The sequence below is a fragment of the Branchiostoma floridae genome, chromosome 2 (genome assembly GCF_000003815.2).
Source record: "Branchiostoma floridae strain S238N-H82 chromosome 2, Bfl_VNyyK, whole genome shotgun sequence".
Taxonomy (NCBI): Eukaryota; Metazoa; Chordata; class Leptocardii; order Amphioxiformes; family Branchiostomatidae; genus Branchiostoma; species Branchiostoma floridae.
The window spans coordinates 19,224,239-19,231,384 of record NC_049980.1 but is presented as its reverse complement, the minus strand read 5'-3'; the positions used below and the strand labels follow the sequence as shown (position 1 = coordinate 19,231,384).

General features: G+C 41.6%; 1 protein-coding gene across 2 annotated transcripts in view; it reads right to left on the bottom strand.

The window, feature by feature from the left end:
* The window catches only part of LOC118405776, a 92,289-nt gene that overhangs the window by 66,269 nt on the left and 18,874 nt on the right, over positions 1–7,146 (bottom strand). The gene's annotated exons all lie outside the window — the stretch shown is intronic.

Here is a 7,146-nt window from a genome sequence, read left to right as displayed (position 1 = left end):
CTTTTTTATTGCCACATGAAAATACAGGACATGATGACGCCACACAAGCTTACAGCTTATTTTCGTGTCGCCATCAACAGAGTGTACTACAAAAGTACATAACAACTAGAAAGGTAAAATTTGCAAGCAAATACATACTGTTTATGTTCATATTACCTTCTCAAGCCGTAGTCTAACACTGACAACTGTTTTTTTTCTTATTCCAACACATTTTTAAATTGAGGGACCCGATCCCCTCTACATTGTAGCTCTGTGCTGAGGCATTTGCTACATTATGTAACCAAACACCCTAGGGCGCCAGCTACTTTACCGGTAACCATGGCAACAGCGGTCTGGTCCAGGTCGTTGACCTTATTGTTTGGAGAAGAAGAAGAAACAGAGCAAAAACAATATGTTTATCATCCGTGAACGTAAAAAAAATACAATGAATACAGAAAAGACAAGCACAGACAAGCAAAGCTCAAGGGCAGCAAACTGTGCAAAATAAACCACATAACAATTATCATGAAATGGAAGATAAATCAACAGGTGAATAGTGGGCAGGAAGTAGAGGGATGGTAAGACGGAATTTTCGCTTACTCAAATCTTTTGGCTTCTTTTAACTTTGAATAATTGGACGTACATTGTATTTTAAAAGGTTGGTGTTGGAAGAGCCTCTAAGCAATAAGTGAATTAGGACATTATCAGGAGATCGTTGTTGGGAGTGGCTGAAGAAGAAGATATTGAGTATGTGCTGTAGTTGGGGCAGTACAAATCATAATGATAAATACTTTCACAAGGATGGCCACAGGTTATGTTTACTATAAAGGTCATAAGATTGTGCAGTTCATTGGACGCGGGACTGAATGACGCAGACTAAATACGTACATACTGTGCAACGAAAGAAGAGGCTGCCATGTCTGATACTACGTCTGGTCCTCTGTGTTAATGTTCAGAATGGTATGTTGGATATTGCTGTTATTGTGGTACCACCAACATATCCGGAGTGAATCCTGCTGCTAAAAGGATGATGATATAGCGAGAATGATAACCATAGTCTCTCTAAACGTTAGATAGCTTGACAGCGATGATGAAAGGAGGGACTTAATTCCTGAGGCAAGTGTTCCGGTCCTTCAAATGCACGTAATATTTTCTGAATCCAAAGCCATTATGGTATTGGCAACTTGTCATTGACTTTGGACTGGGTAACTGTTAAGTATGTTACCATAATTTCCTTGTTAGTTTGGGATGAAATCTCACAGTTCGTTGATTTTGAATACATACTAAGGTAGTCTCTTGGACAATAATACCCGCTTCTGGGGTTGGGTCTCCCTTTAAGGGTACCATACTTTCATCAAAGTCAATTTCGAGCACGCAAAATAGAATTCTACATAAAATGGAAAAGACAGAGCTCAAGATGCTTACAAAGGGCCGTTTCATAAAAAGGTTTCCTCAGACATACAGTAGTCGTTGATCCTACCATCAGCATTGCGACTGCTTGAACTACACTAGCACCGGGCAACACAGCGTCAGGAGATAAACACAAAAGGTAGTTACAACATACAACTACCTAAAAAGTATTGTGGACGGCTATGTCACACATGTGTTGCCAGGCCTAAAGCCTATAATCAATAATGTGGCTACTTGAACTGCAGGGCAGCACAACATGATAGAATGCGTCCATTTGCCTGTGCACGTCCGTGCCGCACACGGCGCACGCCTGGAATTTGGACCTGGCCGTCAAGTCCGACATTTGCAGCCTTTCCAAAGAGGCTTTACGAACAGGCGGCGTGAAAGGAGAAAGGATTAGTGGCGTGAAGATCAAAGTGAAAAAGTAATAGGTTACCGTTAGCATCGCTGGCATGTCTCCGCAGTATTGAGGTGGTTTCAAAGGTGGTAACTAGCGATGTGTAACTAAGCGTACCATCACACATATTATGTACATGTGCGGTAGAGGGGAACATGGCCTTACACGGACTATCTGACCAATTAAGTAAGCTGTGTTTTTCAATGATGCAAGACATAAATTTCATAATGTTTATTTCTGCTTCACGTATCTCATCATTTTATGCAAAGACCCTATGCTGTCGAAAGGATCTGAGATCAAAGATGGTACAGTTTCATCGGCCACACGATGTTTTCTTCTTTTTCCAGTCCTGGATTTTCATCTTTGTAGTAAAAATAACACGTTTTTGTATCAAAATCAGCCAAATGGTTACATACTTGAGTGTACGTCCGTTCGAATATAAATTCGGGTACAACATATGTACATGGATGTTCCGGTATTTACTACACGGGTTTTGCGTATCGGTGCCCCTTCCCTAGTGATAAAGATGAGCTTTCATGCAAAGATTCACATTTATTTATTTCTTTTAAACTTACCACTCCGCAAACATCATCACTATCGTCACATCAAACACTGCAAGTTATTGACGTGATTTGATTTTATGAATCACACCAACAATACTAGATTCAGCTGCAGTACCGGGGACATGCGCACAACAATACCAACGTGCAACATGATAAGAAATAGGGTTCATGAAAGCAGTTTGATGAGATCAGCATGCGGTTTGTTCCAGCCCCGTTATTTAACTCAACCCTGTACTTCCACCATGGGTAAAAGGACTTTCTATCTGACATCACAATGATGTGATAATGTGTCATTCTACAGTCCAACCGCCTGGTACCATGGTGTTTCATATTTCATGACGGATTATACTGCTTCTGGGAAGTTTGTTCCAAGCTACTGCTTCAAGACATCAAAGCTATCTCTGGCGGCCTTGGACATTCAGCTGACAGCTATTCTGACAAGCATTTGGAATATAAAGTCTGCCACAGGACGGGGACTCCATTACTATATGCTGTGCCGTAATGTCCTGTTAGGTAAAAGGATCTTTAAACGCCTTTTCTACAGCTTTTACGCAAGAACACTAATAATTCAGACTGCCAGTTATGAGCACACGAAACAACCTCCACGCCTGTTTATGAATCACACAATCCGCAGCAAACATCACGGAATGTTCAACTGTGGCATTTTTCGAATCCCCATAGGCAAAGCTCAATTCCCCAACTGTTCCCTAGTCGTGACAGGGACTGATTGCACCCGAGAACGCTATGGATTTGCCAAAAGAAATGGAATAACTGATAGCAAAAGTTAATTTCCGGTGGTGAAACCTACCAAATCCGGGTGGGTCTATCTGTCTTCTTCAATTTCACAGATGACATGTGTAGTAATGCTGGACTTTCGTACTACTGTCTCATATCACTTTTAACAAATGCAGTGTGAGACTGGCGATGATTTGTCATCCTCAAGCAATGCATCTTTAAAGTAGTTTTGACTAGAGTCTTTTCCCCTAGTATCTCGTCCCCACAGTAATACATTCAAGTTCGTGGAATTTGCTTGTCATACTATCAGTGATAACATTCAAGTTCTCTGAAAATGAGTAGTTTCTGAGGTAGTAAGCAGAAATACATCTACAAGCGATATCATTGACGAAACATATCCAAACGTCTTCCTACAAAGGGGAGATGGAAAGCATAGAATGAAACCTATCTTCTCATATATCTACATTTTCTCATTCTATCAACCAACCTAATTCATCATAAATGGTTTGGCCTCCCCTCACTACTTTCTCTATTTGTATTCCTGTGTAACGTGGCCTTGTAGAGGACTTAAACTTCTTATCTTGTATCTTCCGATCGTGACCCTGCCAAGCGTCTCATGTACTTAAGGACTGATCCGACACTTCCTGATCCATAGCTCAGAGATTTGGGTAGATAGAAGAAAAGTTTGACGCCCTTCAGCTCCGTCGTGTTATAGCATCAACGAAAGTAGATTGCGGCACTCGCTGCGGCTTTATGATTGGTGAACACGGATCTTCAATCCCATTTTCCACCAGGAGGGCATTGCAAGTGTAAAATGCGGTACCGGTGGGTGATGGACGTGTGCACTGTTGCACACTGATAACTTAAACCTCACTAGGAGCACAGGCAACATATTATATGAGAACAAAACCATCTTCACGATTTATGCCTTCAATGAAAGGGCCCAGATCCCACCTGGAGGGAGACCGCACATCTGGCCCAAGGCCAAACATCTGAGCATGAATACATCTGCCATGAGACGCCGCAAAATTGAGAATGCGAGCGCGCTGACCACCGGCAACACCATCCATATCCCTGCAAACTGCCAATGCCTTTTCCCTTTTCTGTCGTACTTTAGATAAGGATAATTCTGCTTTGATGTTTTCACCATTGATATATTCCCTACCGTGCCCCAGCTTGCGCACGGAGAAAGGTTGAAGATCGATATGCACTTCACATTGAATCCAAAAACAATCAGGACAGGTTCGAGCTAAGATGCACGCCCGGGCCTCGACTCTGATGGGAGGGGGTGTAGGGGTCATCTGCTGAAGTCAGATCTTAAAGAACCCACTTGAAAGAAAGAATGTGGTTTATATTGCATATGTGGTCGTTATTCTACATCGTCCTTCGGACATAAGGGCAGCAAATAGCTGCAGCAAATATATCTTGCAAACGTTATGCAATTGTATCGTAGCATCGATTTGGTTAGAGGCAAGTGTTCGTGTTGAATTTGTGACATGTTTTTAACAATGCAATATTTATTTTACGTAACTATGCACAAACATCCTCCGAACTGAACCGCGTTTTAAAGAACTGACAGTGACAAATGCGTGTGAAAGACCTACGGAGAGATGTTTGAAAAGGTTGAACGGCCCCGTTTCAATGCAACCTAGCTATAGTCACGGTTGATTTCTAAAGCTTCCCCTCCCTCCCAACAAAACCGACTTGGTGGAAAGAAATGGGTAGCCAACGACAGCATCTAACAATTGTAAAATGCATGTACATGATCAATACAGTATGACAAGTAGCTCTGTCCTTTTTGTAAAAAAACAACAACAAGATTTTGTTATGTAGAAATTTTCCACACCAGTAGACACCGAACTGGCATGAGGGCTTTGAAAGAGAATTAGATAAAAAAATGATTGCGATTAGAAGCAAACCCTGTAGTCTTCTGACCCCTGGATCCAGACAATGCCATTATGAGGCAGGCGAAAGACTCCTTGTAAGCGAAGCAGAATATAATGGAGAGGCTGACGCGGCAGTGAGGAAGTCTAAGAAATGAATAATGTGTCTTTCCAGCAGAGCCGCCCCTTCTTTATTCGTCAGTCGTCAGCCAATCACTATCCAGCCATACAGTTACCAACTAATCAGGTTGCCTCTTGACTGTGTGGTGGGACGTTATTGGCTAGCAACTTTTCCTCCACAGTAGGTGGAGTAAACTATTATTAGTGCGAGAAGGATGACCACTGAGCGGTACGCCTGGGACGGCGACGTTAACGTTGCTTGGGCTACAGAAGCAGAGGGCCTGGCAGGAGAGGATGGAAAAAAAGATTCCCATGAAGCCGGTGTATGATCAAAGGAAATAGAAAAAAATGACCTGTAAAATGCATTGCGATATCATTTATTATATTTCAACCATACCACAGGTATGGGTTGAAATATCTTGTTCTCCCTGATGTTTCTTTTTTTCCTTCTCCTAATCCTGTCGCATCTTCCAAATTGATTCATTTCTGTCATTTTGGGGCCAAATGACTTACGATTTGGTACAAGGCCAAGGGTAGAGTAGGACAGTATCCAGGTGCACTTTTTCTTCATGCTGTATATGTGCTTTTTAAATGAGGCTTTTAGACCCAAAATGTCTATCTGCACCTCCTGTACAGTGTTACAACCAAATGACCCGAAATTTGGTATAGATATGCATTTGATATCTATTTAAAAGGATCCATGTATGATATTTGCCATAAACCACTCATGAGGTCATTGACCCGACAGAGGTAGGGATTTTTAAAAATTAATTTTGGACTGGGCCATGGGGTGGTGATTCAAAATTCATTTTGACCGGAAGCGTTTTTGGACTTGTTGGTACCGCTGAAGTTGTCTAGATCTAATGTCGCAGGGTGATTTTTTTCAGAATTCAATTTTGGTTGATTATATGCGAAGTCCAATTTTTAGTGGAAAGGATTTTGAATTGGTCTATCTTAAGTGGAAGTGCATCACGAAGAGTCCATTCTCGCACTAATTTTAGGTTTTGGAAAGTCCTTTTAACATGGGTTGGGAAATATAGTGTTGCTGTACTTTAGTTGCTCGCAAATGTTGCCTGTCTAATCTATTCATTAATTTCTGTATTCTTTCACCAGGGTAAGCTACCTTGAGTGACTTGCACTACAGCAACTGCTTTCAGGGAGACCCTATTAAAACATATCAACAACATATCTAACTTGTTAAAATGTCACCTGAGTTACCATTACTTCTCTCATGCAGGAAAGTGAATTTAGCGATGACTCTCCGTCCATTTAAAGCAAGCGATGACGGTCTGACCAAGCAGTGCGCATTCATTTACTACTACGGCTTGAGTTGACCGGGCAGCGGGCAGAGCACGCAGGGTGCTATTACATTCAAGTGGGAGTTATGCTCGAGCCAATGGTCCATTTTACATTCCCTTGGTCAGCTGTAATATCATGGGTCCATGTTAAAAGCACTTTGGATGCCGATGAGCACATTTGAGTGCAATTTCGCTTGGGCGATGAAACTTTTAGAGATGTTACTTGTAAATTGTATGTACAGCTTAGAAATGAATGGCGGGGCTGGGTGATTCAGGTAGCATTAGCTGCGAGTGTACATTCCCTTAGTACAAATGAGCACGCAGTGAAAGACGTTAACAGAAATCACAAAAAACGTATACGTCATTAAGGTTCTCTCAACTAGTGTACGGGTTGCGCATCAAATGTAGTGGCTTGCAGTATCTGCATAGTTAAACCGCCATATGTTATCTTCGGGAATTAACATTATTAGCGTAATTCATCCCTCCATACAACAAGTAGATGGATGGAGATCATTATAGAAGTACTGAGTATTGAGAACTAACTGTACAGATAGGGTTGGTATGCAAGTACATTGATGCATGACTGCAAAACGCTTTTAGAAGCCCTTACGTTATTAGACCCATCTAAAATGTCCGTAATCCCTAGCACATGATGGTCATATGACCCTTGTTCGAAAGTTGTATCAGCAAATATATTTTGTCCGTACAGGCAGGCGTGTAATTCGAATCAGTTTTTTTCACCTGTTTGAGAACTATGACAT